At 35.3% G+C, this 21,212-nt stretch overlaps 1 non-coding gene across 1 annotated transcript; it reads left to right on the forward strand.

Moving 5' to 3' along the window:
• Positions 1-9,977: 9,977 nt before the first annotated feature.
• Positions 9,978-10,049, forward strand: TRNAM-CAU. The gene has a single exon. It is a non-coding gene; the product is annotated as a tRNA-Met (tRNA).
• Positions 10,050-21,212: the final 11,163 nt, after the last annotated feature.

Genomic DNA, 21,212 nt, shown 5'->3' on the forward strand with positions numbered 1-21,212 from the left:
CTTTTCTCTTAATTAAGATATTATATCTTATTGATTTATTATTATTTATTTATCTTACGATTATATCTTAATTAGGATATAAGTACAAATTCGAGATTATTGATTGAAAGGCGTGAAAGAGGGTTCTACCAAGTAAAAAAAGATGCTGTTTAAAACATCTGGATAAATCAAGCGAACAGAGGGATGCGAACGAAATAAAACCTAAATATTTTTACTACCGTGAAACTCTGGCTGTCTTGTATCATCGTTGTCTTTAATGACTTCGCGTTTGGTCAGTGCTACATTTAGACAGGAAAGCGTAAACCAGTAGCTACCAAACCACGAAAGTTAATAATACCTTTTTATGAACTACCTTGGAAGTTCATTATCACGTTTTCTCAATCATATCCTTATTATTCCTCTGATATTATCTGATTGAAAAGACAAGTATAACAACAAAAGTCCCTAGTAATCCGTAATTACGAACAACAGAAACTGTATATCTCAATGACTGCAATTACATTAATGTCTTCTTTTGCCTTCATTTTGCTGATTGTAGTTTAATATATCCTTCGACGAACATTACTTACTAAATAACATTCTTTTTAAATGTCAAGACTAAATTGAGTATAATTAGTGACTACTACATAGACGGCATTCAGTATGATTCTATTAAAATCTGATTCCAATAAGGGTGAATTCGCATCAAACACGATATCCCGGTCAATAACATTCCTGGCGATTCCAGTCATCTACAATCTTATACGTGACTACAGAAAATTTAACGCAATATCAAAAGGACGCACGGTGTATGCAAACGAAATGGTCGATAACCATGGTGCATGCCCGTATAATTAACTAGTATCTTTTACAACGTGTTACACGCAAGAACCGGTAACAGATGGTTCGAAGACAGTGGTGCGTCTCGGTCTCAGAAATCTGACGTTCTATTAGTCCATTACGACGAACATGACGATTAAAAGGCTCCTGGAAAACTCATTCCAACGTATCGTAATCATCGTGGCAACGTCTCTATATCTTTGTCGAGTCGCGTTATTACCCTATTAGAAGCCGCAATGTCTCTTATTTGTCGTGAAACGGAAGCGCGATCTGTTTATGACAATCATTTAAACGTGAGGGAAAAAGCCATTGAAAAGACGACGTGCGGAGTTAATCTCTTAACATTAGTATGTGTTTATTGATCGCTGCTCTTTGATAACGTAAACAAGATTCCAACTCGTCAGATTGTCGTACCACGATACGCCGTTGATAACGCAACGCTTGTATTTTCACCGATGCCTTTTCATGTAAAAGATTATATGATCGTTAACTATCTGATTGTTCGCCCATCGCTACCTAACTCAATCTCTCATCAAATCAAAACCGAAGAAGTGGAAGGATACGATGTTGCAATTACTTGGCTAGTGCGCGAATGCCCAAGGTTTCAAGTAAAATTACGAAAAGAGATTTTAATGCGCCTCCAGTGTACTCTGTATCTCGATATCGTGACGGATCTACACGCCAATGTAAACCAGACGAAAAGACCGCACCAAGAATGCATGGAATCAGGTTATCTGGTTGTGTTTGTCTAACAGGTGGATATTTTGTGGCCTGGTAAACATGCGACCCGATAAAGATAGTCCTCCTAGACATATTCCAGATAACAGCCGAAAGGGGATCGTTGTTGCACCCGTCGGCTTACCGCCTATAATTTCTCTTGCCACGAAGCAATTAAAAATTTTTCCGTGGTCGGAGCACCATCGTTTAGGTCGACATAGAGCTCCCGTGTTCCGAACGATGTAACTTTTGTTTTTCTTTTCCGCTTTTTTCCGCCTCGTTCTTCTTCCCCTCTGCTTGTGTTTCTCGCCCTCCCAACACAGGTCGGCGAAACCCACTATTATCTACACGAGCGAAAAAAGAACGAGCATTAATATATATTCAGCACATACTACCACGCCGCTACAGATCATTATCCCGGCAAGAGAGGACGGATAATCCACCTTCGCGCGGTTCTTTCGAGGCTTTGTTGGCCACGATCATTCGACGCTACTTTATATTCGAACGTTTCGCGAGTCACGAAACCGATACTATCGGGCATCATCAAATTTCGCCGTTATTCGTATTCGTGTAAAATTTTCAGTATACCGTCGGTCATAAAGGATTTAACGCCATTTTCAAAGATTACAGTTTCGTTCTGCATGAATTTACATCGCGAAGTTACTCATTCAAAGGAACCATAACCATACCGCTATCGATGTCTGGCAAAGAGTCGATGAAAAGTTTTATCGTACCAATTTACAAAGCAAGCTCTCATCAACGGGATTTACGACGGGTACTTCCATCGTATTTTCATGTTATAATATATCTCGTTTCGTTTCATATACTTCGTTCGTGTAAAGGAAACCGCCTGATTTGTATTCTAAAAATGAAATATCCTCGACACGAAAGATGTAACGTTTACATCAAATCGAAACGTTAGAAAAAGTAAAAACGACACATCAAAGAGTTTCTTCACCTTCATTTTCCAAGCTGTCATTGAAATACAAGCATCCCGTTTCCAGGAATATCCGTTAAAGGAGAAATGCTCGTAACTTCTTTCGTGCTATAGGATGTAAATGAAAATATACCAGCTATGTTTTATCCGGTGTATGGTCGGGTGCTCGTGTGTCTCTGCAAACAATCAGGAACGTCGAAAATATCAAAAGTCACGTGTATGCGTTACACATGCGCGTATGTAGAATGCAGAGAGATGTTTCGAGAAAGGAAGACCAGGGTGAAAGGCGAGCCAGATGTATATATGCGCGCATAGTCAAGGAGGGTCGAAATTATCCCGGAGGAAAGGCTAAGTCGGTGCCTGTGGGCTCTCGCTTTAAATTACAACCAGGAAGATGGTGGGCCCCCGACCATCTGGACCCTTTGTTTCACTCGAAGCTCGTCCTTCCCCAAGGCACGCGATACGTACGCCTCAGAATCTTCTCCTTGGCAACTGAAAATAAAGGACACGGACGTCCTTTCCTTCTCTCTTTACTTTGACCGAGCATCACGGGGGAGAAGCTTCTTGGAGCATATAGCGGCCCTGGAACGACAGGAAGAAACGAGAATGTTGAGCGTCGTGTACCTACTAGGATTTTTCAATCCTTTCTTGCGCACGACCACACTAATTGCTTTAATTGCAAGGGGAATGTAACCACTCCACGTAAAATAGGGCCTTAACGTCCTGACCTGACAAAAAGATCGTGGCCATCTTGCATGGACTTTGAATCGTTGTCGAGGGGCTATGTATCTTGGATTTCCGAAAATTGAAGGATTTACGGGAATAAGGAGGCAGCTTTTTAAATTATATTTATCAAAGAAAAGAAAGGCGCAGGTTTCATATACAAAGGTACAAAGGTTTAGAATCGTAAGTTATAATACAACACGTTCAATCTACAACACGTTCGAAAATGTGATTTGATTTTGATCGATTTTTAGTTGATTTTTGTTGATTTGGAATTGCTTCCTTATTCCAGCATCCCCTATGGCGATGGAATTGAAAATAGTTGTAGTAGTTGTGTTTAGTTATTCTGCGGAGGAACTGTAAGATATGAATTATTGTCATTGTTTTAATTATTAATTTATATATTTGAAACATACAACTCGTATTGAGGAAAAAATGAAGAACACTTGTTTTATAAATCGATTTCTAAGAAAATCATGGATAAGTAAGGTATAATATTTTATATTTTCCTCGCCTACGATGTCACGAGAAACAATCACCCGCCTCTCAAAAACGTACTTCCAAGAATCACTGCGCGAAGGAATAAGGTTCGTCGCAGTACGACTTTCGCGAATTTAAACACGATCCTGTTCTAAGTGTCTAGTGATTTTTATGACTTGCCGCAGGGAATATAATTATTAACGATACAAGATCGATGCAAGGTATTCTTAAACCTTTTTTTGTGAAAAAATAAAAGAACCAGAACACGAATCTGCTCGTTTCTTTTCTTTGTTATATTCTGTTATGCTTATAACTATATTTTATACTTTCCCTGCTGGATTCCACGAGGAGAAATTTTTGAACGAACTTTGCGGTCTCCCGGCTAAATTTGATCACTTTCTCGATCTTTATTCACGTCCTACAATTTCATCACATTCACCGTTCTGATTCAACATCTGTATTATTTCAACACGTATACACGCACGGCTTGATTATCCTGCAAGACAGGAATCGCAAAGAGACCGTTTCCATCGTACTCACCTTCTTCGTCAATAGAATTCCTGTTATTAAGAACACAAGCGTAATCACGTTAGCGTTAAGTCACTATTTATGGCTAGATACTCATTAAGTTTAATAGAAGCAACGCACACACAGGCCCGGTCATGAAACCGTTATCTTGAAAGAAAGGTGTAATTTTGCAATCGTTGTAAAAAAACCGGCACGGCAGCGGCGAGGACAGTAATCGAACGGTCCTTTATAATTGCCGAAGGCGCGAATTAATTTCCCGTTTCCCAATCTGGCTAGTGTTAACGGAAGCAAGAAAACGGCGGCGCGTTTAAAATCACGTCGCTCGCTGAAAGCCGTGCTACGCATTTGCGCATCGTTCGATACCGAATTCATTTGTCATTCTAAACGAATCACGCGTTTCCTCTCGTGCATTCTGATCTCAGAAAAGGGACTAACGAACCGGCAGTTCGATAAATGGCAATCGTCCCCTCGATTCTCGTCGCTCGGTCGACAAGGTTTACGCACGTGGCATCGTAATTCATCCTGCCGTGATTTTGGATTCAGACTTTCTATCGAGAAAAGAATATCGTCTCACGTTTAGACCCGACCGATTCGAATACGTGCCTCGTACAAACGTACGCCTTGCGGATAAACAGTAAAAAATTGTCTCGACCGTGAAGAAAGTCCAACGAAAGTGATCTCATAACACGACGAGCTTCGCTTATTCTCGATTCCCGTCGCATTGTCGATGAAAGCGATCCGGCGAACACATTCCTGCATCTCGTTAAGTGTCACGAAATTTGCATATTCGCAGTTTCTTACCGGCCCCCTCCGACAGTTACTCCCTTTCGGTGAGAATCTTGTGATGTAACAATTCGTCACGCTTCCAAGAATCGACGTTGAATAACAGTGCGTGAACGTCCGTGCCGATCGTCTGTTCTAATTTCTGCGATGCAATATTTTATACTCGAATTCCTATCAGCATTGTGTTATTAAGTCGTTAACAAACACTTTCGTTGGAGAACTTATGATGTCATTATCGTTACAGTACGTGTGGCATTTTTTGGTTCAATGAACGTTTCAGGTGAAGGTTATAAAATTAAATGAGTAATTATATTTTTAGTGATTATTTCATATTCTGTTACTGTAGCAGATGGAAGGAAAGATGTTACAATACATAGAATTACGTTTTCGATATACATATAATATTTTTACTGTTTTAACTATTCGAAGCCCTCAACACTTTAGTTTTGCTAATTGATACTATAGAGCGAATTCTTGCCATGCAAACAGTTTTTACGCCTTACGCCAAGTATTTTCCACGAAAAGCAAGGAAAAACATACACGCTTGACAGGTTGACCGTTCCACCTACCGTTTTAATCGAGCCGCTACTTTTTACACCCTTTCAGAGTAACGCGATCCAAAAAACCAAGTGCGCTGCGTAACCTGCTTGAATCGTTAATACTCGCGCATATTTGAGAAATTAACGATGAGTACCAGCATGGTGTGCGAAAAAATTGAAAAGTGGCCTTGCGCATTACTTCCGTACATTTTCTTTTTTACCAAACTAAAGCATGATAAAGTAGGCTAACGAAAAGTAATGTGTTACACTGTAATAACCTTTACAGGAACTTAAATGAAATCGATTTAATCTGTATTCTCGTATATGTAAATGCTCCAATTGCAAATAAGTTTCGCACACGTGACGGTGTGCACACGCGTAACACCAAAATGTAAGAAATAATATCGTACTACATTATGTAACCGCATGCATTACCATGCCATAATGCCGAGTACCTACGATTACCTAAATTGCACACGTACAAAATTGTACGATCTTACCCACGACGATTAATAAGCGGCTGATTGGAACTGGTATCGTAATTGCATCTTACGTATGCAATGGTATTCCATTCGTCTAAATCAACGAATCTTCTCAGAACGGTATTTTCCATCAGAGAAACAATCGAACCTGAGAACCATTTTCCCTCCACCTAAAAGTATGATCAAGCATTCAGCAAAAACTGGTGGAAACGGAATGTTAATTTGTTTCAAGGAACTTTCTTCGTCGTGCAAGGTCTGCGTGCGCGTAAAGGGGAATCCCTTTTGCGAGGTTGCTACCACATCCTTCAATGTGCAGCGAATAGTAGAGTGTGTTTCAGAATTTTCCGCGGTGACCATTTACGTGCATCGACGTTTGTCCGCGTTTGGTATCACGCGTGGATTCCTTTTTCTGTTACAGCCACGGCTCGAATTTGCATTAAAGGAGTGACGTGACGCAGTGTACCGCTCTTCTAAATGCACTCCATTTCGCGTGCCCGCGCACTCACACAAACGCAAACACATACAGGCGGACGTACGAGAAGAGCATCCGAGCACACGAATGCAAAGAGTGGCCAGGATCGATGCGAGCCACGTGGGCGACTTGTTAAGTGCACCGTCGAATCACACCCAAGCTACAGCTTCGTATTCTGCGTTGCACCCATACAAGAGTATGCACTTTGATTTAATGCTCCACGGAGCGAGATAACACCCGACCAGTCAAGGGTCCGATTTTTTTCGGGATAATACAAATGTTCGTACGCGCGCATAATGGCGAGCAAGGTCGCGCAGAGTGTGCATTTGAGTAATCGAGCATTGTGCTTGCATTACGAAGATGGACTGGAATGGAATGGGTACAGATATGCTTGTTTGGATAACGCCGCGATCTTGATTAAACGCTCTCCACCGTCAGATCACGGATATCGTTATTAAGAGATGTTTATTAAACATTGGCAGAGTGTGGTTACGAAATTAAATATTAATAGTTGAATAACGTACGTGATGTAAGCAGGAAGGAATGAAGTATAATAGGTATTCACCTTTTACCAAAAATGATATTATTGTAATTAACACATTTATAAAAAGTTGTCATCGATGTATGTAAACGATTTATATCTCTATATAGTTCATGTTTGTTACAGAAAAACGAAACGAAAAAATGAAAGGGGAGCAACTTGAAGATTTCTCGTAGAATGATTTAAGGGTACGGTAAAGAAATTATGTTGTAACCAAATGCATAAGATCTAACATAGAATGAGTTATGAACGTTAATATCTTGTCATTTATTCTGGGATTCTGTGGGAGGGAAAATAATGTTGTTAACGTTTTCCTCTGTTCCAGTTGGAAACTAGATTTCAATTCCGGCGCAGACACCTGGCGTCTCCGGTCGTAATACTTTACGAATAATATTAACGACGTACCACGAAAAATCACCGCCTACATGATTTACGAAATGATAAATTAATTGCACAAAATATGAAGCTACTCGTGGATCCGGTTAGACCTTGTACAAATCGGTATTCTATAGAATGATTGATGATTAATGCATGCAACTCTCAATCAGGAAAACAATTCAAAACCTTGGTGAATAATTGTTGTATAATTGCAGAAATTATCGAAACAAATTTGTAACAGATCAGCTTTTTTTGTATAATTCTTAGCTCATCCATTTTTCAATAAATTGACAAAGATATATATTTTTTCTCGAAAATTGTTAAAACATGTTTCTATTTAACTTACTAAATTCTTCTAATTCAATTTCATTATTTCTATACTTGTCGACATGTTGATAAGCCTACAAGATTATCAAAAATCCACTTAATGGATACTATCAATTAAGTACTGATAAATTATTCGGTGTTACCGAGTTTGTATCCAAAATGTTTGACAGACTGAGAAAATCCCAAGAGACCAGTGGAACAATCAAACTTTGAGAGTGTCATTTAAATTCCCAGCGCAATTGCTATAATGTTCACTGTTCGCACCTCCCGTGCATAATATCAAACGACGACCTTAACAGTAAATTAATATCGATTGCAACCACCCCAAGTAATCAAACATTATAAATAATATCGTACATCCCTATAGACTTTATTATCAATTAATATGCTCACCTGAATTAAGTCACAATTGCTGACATGAATATTTTGCCCAATTCCTGATCGCTTCGTGTACCAGTTAGTAGCACGATAACGCCAAAATGGGAACGGCAGAAGGTGGTTAATAATATCGGGACGATAATTATAGGGTGTGCCACGCATGAACATGACTTTTCGGCCATCTATCCAAAACTCGTAGAATCCTCGAACGAGTTCCACCTGCGCGGATATATGCGGTCCGGGGATTACTCACACGGCCTCCGAGGGTGCGTCGAAATAGAACGCTTAGTCAGATGTCACCAGGAACTGCATTGGGGGAGTCACCGACTCGCCACGCACGCGCGTCTTACTTTGTTACGCTTTATGTACTTGTCCAACGCTCTATGGAGGCTTAAAAGATCGCGGCATCGAAACGTGTCCATGTCTATGCGAGATGCAGCCGTGTACTGGGAACGCGATTATAACAGGCTATGGTTGGACAGGGTTACATTAAATTAAAACGTGATCCTATCGCGACCGATAGAAAGCCTGCTACTGCTCGCCAGAACCAACAGTTATCTCAACGTGTAAGCTTCAGACTCATGCAAAGCCAGAGAAATTGGATAGTGTTTTCTTTCTTGCTAGTTATATGCGAGGATATTGAGAACACTATCGTTTGCAGTTCTGAAAAAAATGGAATATTCAAAGGTGATAATATGCTGCGGATAGGTGTTTGCTAGTTTAGAATTTATGAAGGACCCGGTGATAATTTAGTTATTCGTTAAATTTTGTTGTATTCTATACAGTATAAATTGTTTTCAGAGTATATTTTGAGTATATTTTTGTAAAATTATCAGTAGTATTATCGGAACACTTATTGACAGGACAATGGATTATCGGAATATTAATTTTGCTCAATGGATTGCAAACTAAAAGCAGTTCTTACATTTTCATTAAAAAATTGTTGCTCTCGTTTAATTCGTCAAATAGTACAAAATAAATGACATTTCGTAAGAAAACAACATTATTCGATTATTCGAAAAAAATCAATTGTATATTCGCAGCGTGTATCATGATTAATTCGCATAATTAAAGTTTGTAATCTCATGTCAATTTAAATAAATATTTTAAATTAACAAGAATTACAATAACTAATTTATAGCTTCTTCAAACCTGTTGTCTGTAATTACAAAAAACTGAATGCACAACGTCAATATAGAATTAATTGCATGTTCGAAAGAACCGGAGTATTAGTGTGGACTAGCAATAAGGTAAGCTTCAGTTGAAGCACGTGGCTCGGTTGATACTACATATATAGGTGGAGGCTAGTTTAAGATTGCTGATCTTAAAAGGGGAGCACACCTGGATCAACTAAGATACTTATTTGCATCCGTTGCATCTCCATACTTCAGCCCAGGTGGTTAATCTATGTTGCACCGCTTAGATTACTTGCCTCAGGGTATATACAGGTAGCATCTTAACAAAGTTGTTTCCCATCACGTAAACATTCTTCTCCAAATTTATCTTAATTTTATATAATACGAACAAAGTAACTAAATTTAAACGAGTCTAAACTTCGTGATATAGTAACGCGAAAGGGCAAAAGCTGCAAATGGAAGATCTGAAACGACATTTGTAATTATAACTTTTATAACGATGACGCGTTGCCTATCTTCGTTGAAAAAATTTTTGTGTATTAGTAATTATGTAAAATAGTATTCTGTATAATTCAAACTTACATAAAACTTATATTTTCAAATAAATTGTGCATATTATATATGAATAAATTCATATATTTTACATTATGGTATTTATTTTTTAAATTTACTTACATTTTTTGTATTCCTATATTTTTATAACGATTTATATATATTTATAAAAGTGTTTATCCAACAGCAGAGTGGCGCAGTGGAAGCGTGCTGGGCCCATAACCCAGAGGTCCGTGGATCGAAACCACGCTCTGCTATGATGGTTGTATATTTTTTTTTCTTGTTTCAAATTTATGAGATTCTTTGACAAAACTAAAGTAAATATGTAAAATGATAGAATAATAACATTAATGACAATCGTTTATATCAGAAAATAAGCGAAATTCAACCCATACAGAAAAAAGCACCTCACCATTCTGTGCCTGGATTTTATTTCAATTGCGAGGGCGTTTAAATTTCAGTTTGAGTAATTTGCAATGCAAAAAGAAACAAGAGTGTGTCCTAAAGTCCCGTAAAGTCAAGACACAACCGGTGAGCAATGACATGCACAACGATGGATGCCATTCCTTCGTCATTGTCCGCAAAGAAAAGATAAGACAACGAGTTCAGAAGTTCACGAGAGTTCACGGACGTAAATTTGGTGGGTGTCATATTCGCTTCGTGGAGTATCTCTTCAGAGTTTAAAAAGGAACTGCCTTTGACCGAAATATCTCCAGAAAGAAAAACACTGGTACTATCGAGTGGCATTCAGGATATTACCTTTAGACCGTAAAAAAATATTCATCGATCGTAATTTTCACCGTTACACATCAACTGATTTAGTATATGTTTCTTTCTTATAATAAAATATATTTTAACATAGAATATTATTATAAAATAATATAGTTATATACGGTTGGTTTAGAAAAATTGTAAGAATGGAAATTCATATTTTATGATTTTACGAAATTGCATATGAAAACACAGATAACTTATCTATATAGAAAGCATCGGTTGTCACTTAAAATAACTAGTTCTTCTAAAAGCATAACTGGAGAAAAGGATTCCTGCAATAATTATTTTAGTTTGTTAGTTTACGACTTGTTATTATATCGGGTAATATCCTTGTTCGAAATTAAAATTTTTTGATACTTTATAGACTAAACCGTCTTTCCATAATTGTTATGATATGTTCGAACAGAAAATACATACACTGAAGGTATTATCAACGTCCGCAATAGGAATAATTGATTCCATGCCGCTATCAAAGTATAAAAATAGGTTATAACAAAGTAATGGACTGAATTTATAAAGGAATAGAAAATAGATAGTGACCAATGCACGGCGCCTACTCGCAAGTATTGATGGTATTTACTCGCGCTTCTTATAAATGGAATATCAATGAGATCGGGTGCGTAACCCTGGGTCGGCATTATTTAACGTGAACACGTCGTACACGTGACAAAGTGGCTTGACCGCTTGTCAAACAGGCACAAACATGAGCTTTCATGGCTCCAAAAGACCGGATCAGTACGGGTCGCGTCGCGTGGCGCGTCGTTACCGTTAAGCACAAGCATCGAATTTGCACGTGCTCGTTCCTTTATACGCACCCACGTTCATCATAAATCACGGGCGGAGCATTAAGGGCTTTGTAATTTGGTAGAACCTCGATTATTTGATTATACTTTAGATGGTAGTTCTATTTTGCGGAATTTGCGATTATACGATTGTCTATTAAAACTTTGTGCAGTTCGAAGTAACACGAAACATATTACTTAAATGAAAGGAGAAAAACAAGACTTGAGGGAATAATACGAGCAATTAGTTTTATTATTTGCTAACACATCATTTATATTCTTTTTATTGTCCTTTGTATAGAATGAATAATAATAAAATGTTACAAATTAATAACAGAAAGAATTTCTAATTACAACTATTAGAATATTTATTATTTAATAGATTGCAAAATTTTACATTATTTTACTTTGACTTCTCAATATTCATATTTCTATTTCATATAAACACTATATAACAATGATAAAACTATTAAAATTTCCTTTTATAAGCATAATAATTTTGGTTAGGTTAAGGATTCAAATTTTCCGGATTACGCACTTTTTTCCTACTGCAATTAATGGTAGATTAATTATTATTATTTTTGTTTTCTCAAATAAATGAATATTCAACATTTCGTTAGTTGTATAAGTGTAGAATTCATAATAACTTATAAAAAAATTAAAATAATAATCCAATATTTTATGCTTATGTAGATCTAGTTACATAACGTAGAGTGTAAAGTTTATTGTGCATTTTTCTGTACAATCTGCCAATCAGCGTTGCGACAGATGATTTGTTACTGCTAGAGCTACAAGTGATGTAGATCTGTAGTTCGACTGAATTCAAGAAGTAGCTTATACAATATCCGAATTAGACATAAAAGTAATTGAATTTCTTTATTCTAACAATATAGTATTTGAAGTTATGATTATGTTATAATAGATTCTAAGTGAGTATGAATAAATTCGAATATGTATTTATTGTATCAGCTAAATTCTAAGTTAACCTATTAAGAAAGATAAAAGCAATGTTAACCGGATTTTTTCATCAAAGGAATATCTAAAGTGATAAGAATAACATAGTCATTAAGCTATCCAACTTGTAATATGTATAAATATTTGTCATTTCTGTTTTATGAAATGCACCTGTCGTTTAGTAATCAACAATAGATGGACAGAATTCAGAATGCAATTCGATCTGTATCGTTGTCGTAATATAGAAATTTGGCAAGTGGCCATATTTCAAAGTGTCATTCGTGATTCGAATTGCGTAACGTCAGATTTTTAGTAAGTGTTTTTATTTAGTATATAAAGATGATTAAACTTGTGAGCTTATAAACACACAACACAAAAAATTGTTCTAACAAAATCTATTTAGGTGATCAAAGTCATTTCTGATATGCATGTATGTATAGTATATAGCATCTTGTTATAAGACACTCGTCGAATGAGAGTAAGCAGAATACCTAAATTAACCTTTTACTAAAAATACATATCTTGTTTGTCATAATACTAATAGTAATGAGTTGAGAGCATATGATAATAATAATGAGTTTGTTGAATATTAAGTATTTAAAAATTATTAATTATAACCGAGATATGTCATTCCTATTTTACAAATTTGAAACCATTACTTAGCAACCGCCACTATAATGATCAATCTAAATGTTCGTTATTAGTTCAAATATTGTGAGACACTATGTGGAACAGACTGTCCGTGCTCTGACCTCGAAGGGGTGTTAAATTGTGTCAAATATCACATAAAGGTAATTACAGTAGTGGAAATTAGTAACAAACTACACCAAATAGTGTTCGGTTTTGGACATTTAATCAATTTCAATTTGAGCTTATTATTTTTTTTTTACAATTCAAGATTAAATGCAACAGAATAAGAAAGGTTAAACAATATGTTTCTGGTAATAAAAGTTATACTCTTTTTATTATTATTATTAAAATATACTTCAATATATTTGTTTTAATATATTTATAAATTACGATACAGAGAGAAATATTAATCTGACTAATATTTTACGAAATTTATATTGATGCATAACAATTGCTAGGCTTCATTTTATGATTCAAGATACCGATATTAGAATTTGTTCAATTTGTTAACGGTTTTAATACGCCATATTTGTAGTACCATACCATATCTGTAAATTATGTGTCGTATTTCATATCACTAAGATCTGTGTAATTCTTCTGAAGTAACGTTTGATATGGTAATTTTTAATTTTATTTGATTAAATAGGATTTTGTTTTAATAGCGGCATATTTGATTTGAAAATGCTAACATCACATTTATATTCGCTATAGAATATGTCGTGATTATTATAAAAAACAAATGGTGGGAATAATTAAAGTTGCTATTTTTCCAAAATCAGGCATCATAATAAATTACAAATTTTTGTATTTTGTCTAGATTCGTGCAAACTTACTAATGACTCAAAGTGAGTTATATCTGCGCCTCTAAAGTTAAATTCAGTCTCGTATTATGGGTGGCAAGGACTGCTACATTATCACCTCTATGACTTTGAAGTTACTTTCGTACCAGGATAAAGAAAGCTTGGCAGTTTCTTCGATGCAACGGTATTGGTGAGTGATACCAAAAACTGATTTCATTGCATGCGTATAATCTTGCATGTGGCATTTGTATATAAGACAAATTAATTTTTGAAGGAAATCAACTTAAATTAAAGTTATAATAATCCTATTTTGAAATAATTGTTAGAATCAGATGTCAAATTTTAAATTAACAAATTTTTTAAGCTATGTAATTAGCAATCTCTAGTGACATCGATTATCAGTAAAATTTATTGAGTTCCATAAATATTTTTCACTAATATATTCAGGTAATCGTGAATACAAAGTGAAATAAAATCAAATTGAGGTTAAGTTCGGCTTTCGTGAAGGGTTCATTGACCAAACTGTTTCTGAGAATGAAGGATCCCTTTTGTCTGGTATTCGGACAAACAATTAATTCAGGTATTTTACGAAGGCGCTATATTTGACCCAGATACAGATATAGTAAATCCTACCATGCGATCTAGCCTTCCTACAAGAGTCATGGATGCTGTCTAGAAGGCTCCGTGTATTTTACTTGTCATGTTTTGTTTTGGGCTGACGACGGCTTCTCATCTCTGGCAGTTATACGTTTATTTATATACGTAATCCTCTATCTTCCCTTCTCACCAAATTCTGTCACCTTCGCGTGGGAATACGATTAGCTTGCTAATTTTTACTTTGATTAATATTCATAAAGCTTTCTTCTCTTTTCTCTGCTGAAACTTAAATATTATTATTATTATTATTATTATATTAATATTATTATTAGACGGCCAAGATAATAGTAGTTATAAGAAATTCGATTTTAGACACTTGCTTAAACAAAATTGAATTCACAAAATTAGAAAAGTACATTTAGAATGAATATCTTAAAAATTAAAGAGGAAAAGAAGGCATTTTTAAGTATCAAAATAATATACTTAATAAATATAAAAATATAATATATGTGTGTGTGCGTGTGTATATATATACACATATATATGAATTCAAATTCTCTGTTTATATATATTTTCGGTTATTTTGATTTTTTAAATAGTCGAATAAACTGTGCAAGTTCTCAGTTTGATTAATGAATATAAAGTTTAGGTATCACTACGTGACGATGTTTGCTTTGACAATGTTTGAGGTTGAATCTTCTGTATTGTTTGCCAACTTGCAAAGCACCGTGACGAGAGCCGTTTGCGGTTCATCAAAAGTTTGTGTCGGGGTAGATTGGATAGACGTTCATTTCACACTTACGTATGTAGCTAATGAAGCGTATACGCCAGATTATTTAAGTAGATAACACTTATATTATTTACAATATATAAACTAATCTTATTTTTATAATTAAATATATATTTTACTATAGATCTCATAGCTTGACGTACTTGCTGGGAATTTTTAAATATTTTTCTGATTATGAGATCTGCACAAATTGTAATATCTGATACTTATAATTGTTACAATTTACATAATTTACGTTATTTATGTGTTTTACATTCGTAGAAATTTTGAATTAAGAAATTGTCGATATAAAATTTAACTCGATTGTAGCGTCTCGATATAAGATGTCTCACACAATATCATTTCTTTGGTTTATAAACATTCCATTTTGCCAATATATCATCCAGTTCAGCACACTTCTCCCGTTCTGGTACATCGTTACGTAGTGGGAGATCATTTGGATGAATTTTATGAACCAAAGCATTGTCATTTAATTTGTAACTTTCCTTAAAAAAAAAAAAAAAATGAAATTTAGTTAAAAAAAGAAGTTACAAATTATACATTGTCTTGTGGATAGAAATTCAATATTGTAAACATGATTCTTTACAGAACTAAAGTATTTACTCAAAATAATAAGATTAGTACATTCAAGTTTTAAATTACCTGTTTTTGAGTTTGTTTCGTTGCTTCTGTAGCCGATTTTTCACGAGGAATTGGATCTGTAGCTGGTGTTGTGGATTCATGCTTAAATTTACTTATTCTACACATTTCTTGAAAGCTGTTCTTGCAATTTAAAAGTTGTGATTGATATTTTATGTTCTTTGGCAAGCACCACACACCATAATGTACCTAAAATAATGAAAATGCACACATCAAATATTAAATTTCCATTATATAACGGTCGTAAATCGATATTAATCCTACAGCCATGTTTCCACAAAGATTTTAACATTGATAATGTTAAAATAACCTTTGTTTCTCGCTAGATTTTCATATACAGAATAGACTGAAAATTTACATCTTTTGTTTTTGAGTGAAGTATTTTGTTTTAGACAGAACTGCATCCTAGTACTCGCTGTTTTATACATATATGTATAGATTACTTTAAAGAAATTTTAGATAATTAATTATGTAATGAATATAATCAGTAAATATCAACACAAACTTTTTTCAGAGGTCTACAACAGGACGTTTCATTAAATAAAATTTAGGTAACGTTAATTAAATACCATCAGGCATCTAAAAACTCAATTGCCTACGAATCATTGTACATTTCCCAAAATCCAATCACAATCATTTTTTGCTCTCTTTTGAGCATTTAAATGCTATTTTATATAAATTAGAAGGGAAAGTGGAAAGAATTGTGATACTTTGCAATGCAGACATAGGTATCCGACGTTTCCGTGAAAGACATTGTTCCTTTTGCTCCCGTACTCCCGTACGATCGTGTTACCTGTGCCACGGTTGCATGACGTTAACATTTATTTATCTGGCCGAGTGATGCCAGGTTAACTAATATCAGATACCAGATATCAGACGAATAAACAGAGCTCTGTGGTCGATGGTAACCGAAGACGTTTTATGACACCACAGCCCCTGGCTTCCTGTTCCAAGGTTGCTCGCCAATCACCCGATATTGTTCGTAATGATCTATTTTTCGACGTCTATGGATCGGAATCTATTTCATACGCGGAAGAACGATCCTCGTCAACGGAGCAACCGTTATAGATCGCGTGATCTATTCATGTTTTTCTGTAGATATAGTTTTCACTAAAATTTCGAATTTTTTGCACTCACTAATGTCTACCTATTCGTCTCTTCGTTGTTAACCCATATATCGACCAGAAACGCGATTCATTTCAGGGTTGATTTTGTAATTTAATATTCTAGTATGATACTCGTGTTCGTAAAATTTATATGTATTTTGTAAAATTTGTATTATGATTAAACAAATGAATGAATTGTACCACTAACAAAATGCAATCAGTGTGCAAGGTGAATCGACAAAAAGTAGATGAAGCAAATATTCTGATTTTTATTTGTACAGATCACACTATGTATTTGCGGTTTCCACTATAAAATGCATTACGATCGAGAAGTTATTGCATGCCTTGTGGTTGGATGCAAAGCAGAGAAAGCAGAAGACACACAAATCAAAGCGCAAATCTACCTCGTATTTTATACGTTCTGAACGAGTGTTTTCGCGATATTAGAAAATAGAACCTGTCGTAGTATAACTATTGTCGCGTCTACAAAAATGGTCATTAAAGTTAACTTTTCTCTCGTATATTTCGTCTTATTTCGTATTTTATTCAAAATAAAAGAGCATGAAAAGAAAAATGTAAGATTAGAATTCAAAATATCTTCGTTGTTTGTAGGAAAATAAAAAATAATGTGAGTCACTCTATACAAGTTATACTATGAAGTTTTATCGCACTGTGTAATAGATTATTCGGTCAGTAGAAAACGAATATTTATTACGAATTTCTTTAGATCTTGTACAGATACCTGTTGTAATAAGTACTCTAATTGGAAGACAGATGCCTCGATTAAAAAAACCAATATGGTATCGACAAATAAAAGTTGCGTCACTTTCCAACGGTTCTAGACTTGACATATTGATGAACAGAACGTGCAATCTCATCTGTTCAATATAATTCCACCATCATTTAGTTTAGTTTCTACAAAATTTATTTTATAATAAGAAATTTTATAAAAGAATTTATCGTTAGAAAATCTCAATAGTTTTTCAGAGAAAAATTTGTGAAGTTATCCAATAGGTAAAGAAAGTCAAAGATGCGAAGTATATATTTATCCTGTATTAAAATGCATTACTATTAAATTAAAAAAACATTTTTTTTAGAACTTTCTAAACAATCCGATATTTACTTCTACCCAATTATGGTATCATTTATAGACGCGTACGCGAGATTGGTATAAATCACGAACGTATCGTTAGAGGCTGCCGTGTAATCAGTGGTATTATTTAATGAGCCAGTAAGACTGGCACGCTTTAGCGCCGGTTCACGTAATTGCGAGAGCAAAGCAGAGAGTTGCGGAACTTTGGTGGCAGCTGGTCTCTCGGGCGCCTACGACAGGCCGACGACGACGATCTTGCGGGGGATAACGACAAACACGAATATAGGTATAGAGCGTAGAAAGCGAGACGGGAGAATTAGCCGATAAAACGGGCACGAGTACGTAATGATCGCCGGCACATAAATTTAGCGAGGAGACGAGGCGAAAGACGAAAATCCCAGGCGAATAATCCAAACGTGATGAATGCCAACCGGCTTTACTTTGGAACGGGTCCACGTGCGCTCGGCTCTATTCGGTCCGGTTCAGCCACGTCGCGATATGCACCGCCGAACCTAGCGACGAAACGTTCTAACACGTTTCGACATTTGACATATGCACCCACGTGCACCTGCTGACGTTTCTTCAACTCTCTGTCGTATCGATTATTTTCATAGCAAACGCGTAAATGAGTCTATTACGCGGGTTTTGCTTCGACCTCGGGCCTCGCTTCTTCCTGCATATTAAATTTGTAAATATCGTTATGTGGAAACATAGAAGAAAATATATAGAAACAGGGTAAAAAAATTTTCTTTTTTTTTTGAGAATGAATTGATTGTTATTTGTTCATTGCATCAATTTGATATGTTGTGATAGATGTACAACGATGTATACGTTGCAATATCTATAAGAAAGTTTGCTGGTCACTTTATTATTTATGAGTAACACAAGGAACCTTATATCTGTACTTTCTTTTACTTTCGACAAAAGATCTCTCAAATATAAATATATTTTCTCATTATATTGACTTAATAATTTAATATTGGGAGACAAATTCGGTTGAGTAAACGAAGGACCACTGAGGTTAAAAAACACTTACTTTTACGCATGGGAATTTATTCTGCACAAGATTATATCTAAGAATTTCTGTCATTTTTTTTCGAGTGTTGTATGACATTTCATTTAGCATAATGACAATAAATTATCATAAAACATAGAGAAATTAAAGTACATTAAATGCGTTGGGTGCTGTAAATATTGTAATTGTATTCTCTTAAGGAAATCAACAATTTGATAAATAGAAAACTAATATTCCACTTTCGGAATGTAATTTACTCTAAAATGTTACTCTTCTGGTGAGATCGAAATACCGCGGTTGGCATCGAACAAAAGTTTCGTTCGCTCGATATCTCTTTGACCAATAGCCATATTCATTATTTCCGCTGTCTCGGCGAACCCGAATTTCGCCAAACAGAGATTTCTTTCCAGAGTGATTTATTGTATCGTGGTGGGCGCAGCGAACGTTCCAGGCGTTTTGGCCCTGTTACATTCGTTCGCTTGCTAAGTCATCTAGTGATATGTTTGGGAATTCACGGAAAGAGTGTTTGCTAGTAAGTTGTCGGATTTAAATTTTTACGCGTTCGTTATTCCTTTTAACTTATTTTATTAGAAATGTAACTGAATATACTGCCATGATTTTCTTGAACGTAACGCGTATATCTAGTTTCGTATTTGTTCTTTGGAGTGTAAATGAATTTCAGTATACTGCAAGTGATATTATTTCATTTTCTTCTGCTTTTGAACAAATGTTCCACATCTTAACAAATTACATTAGACGTGAAACCATTCAATGTTTAACGCTTATCCTAAATTTAAAGTTAGATTCATTGGAGTATCCGCTTCGATTAACTCGTAACGCATTTAGCGGAGAAGAGTTAAAATGAATCGCGAAGAGTTAATAGGAGCATGGCTGGTATCGAAATGCGCGTATTACACAGTACCTACAATTGTACCATAATTGCACTGTCGACGTTATGGACAACGATATTAGATAGGCACGCCAGGAGCAAGCACGCGTGTTACTTTGAAACAGATAACCGTGTATAATGTCGAGTTGTAAACACGTGTATCACTATGCAAGAAAGTACTCTGTCATGACTGTATCTGGCAAACTTAGTTAGTCACATTAATATCGTGAAGCTTTAAGAGATAGGGTGGTATTTAACAAGGACAGAATTGCTACAGGAAATTAGATTTATAAGAATAAATGTCATCCATCTAATCTATGCTATTAGTCTTGAACATCAGTGATTTATTGCGAAAATGTTTCTTCTACTTGTTAGTTATGCAGTCATATTATACTTACTCGGAGCAAATTCAAAACGTGTGGAGAAAAATTGCGATACTTCATGTCCTAATTAGAACACAAATTATGAAGAATATTGCATTCTGCGTAGTACTTACATGCTCCAATTGCAATTTAATGAAACTGAAGACAAGTTTTATTTTTTATTTCTTCGAGATACAGTCGTCCTACCGTGTCTACGTGACTTTTTGTGTCAAAGCAATAAATTGCAGAGATTGCTATCGATGAAGTTATATATTTTTTGCTTTTATTTGTAATTACTTGGCTGATTACTTATCGTTAGGTTATCGATGTATATAATAAACATTTAGAAACCTTTCTATACGCTTCTATACGCTTATATGCTTTAAACGACTTTTAAAACTCAACAACTAAGCTTACTTTAACGCGATACACTTACGATACGTATGCAAGATATTGAATTTATCAAGCAGTTTAAATTTGTATTTCTACATTGTACACTAAGTAAAGATTGCCAGTTTGATAGAATTCAGGAATGGTATACAAATCATAGGCGTGGAACGCCGAATACAGAAGTTCAATGTCCTATAAGTAACTGAACATTTAAATCGTGTTTCGCGATAAAAACACATCCCGAAATAACAATTATAGTTCATAACGACATTGCATAATGTGTGACTCGAGTGTTGAAAAAATGAAGCAATGTAAGTCGTATTACCGGCGCCAAGATTCCTAGGTGGCCTTTACCGCTGTACGCTTCTCTTTTTCCGTAACTACCTAACTACCCTTGTCAGGTTTCGTACTCAAAAGCTTTGGCAGGAGTGAGGCAATTTATTATTCCCTTTCACATTAAGTTACAGTTCCGTTGAACTTTGATGTTTCTTGTCATTTACTGTTACAGCATTCGTTACGTGCTCTTGTTGACGGAAATAGATATACGTATAATCGTAAGAAATATCCGCTTCACAGAGATTTCTTAATCACACCTCATT

The sequence above is a fragment of the Bombus impatiens genome, unplaced genomic scaffold (assembly GCF_000188095.3).
Source record: "Bombus impatiens unplaced genomic scaffold, BIMP_2.2 scf_0969, whole genome shotgun sequence".
NCBI classification, from domain to species: domain Eukaryota; kingdom Metazoa; phylum Arthropoda; class Insecta; order Hymenoptera; family Apidae; genus Bombus; species Bombus impatiens.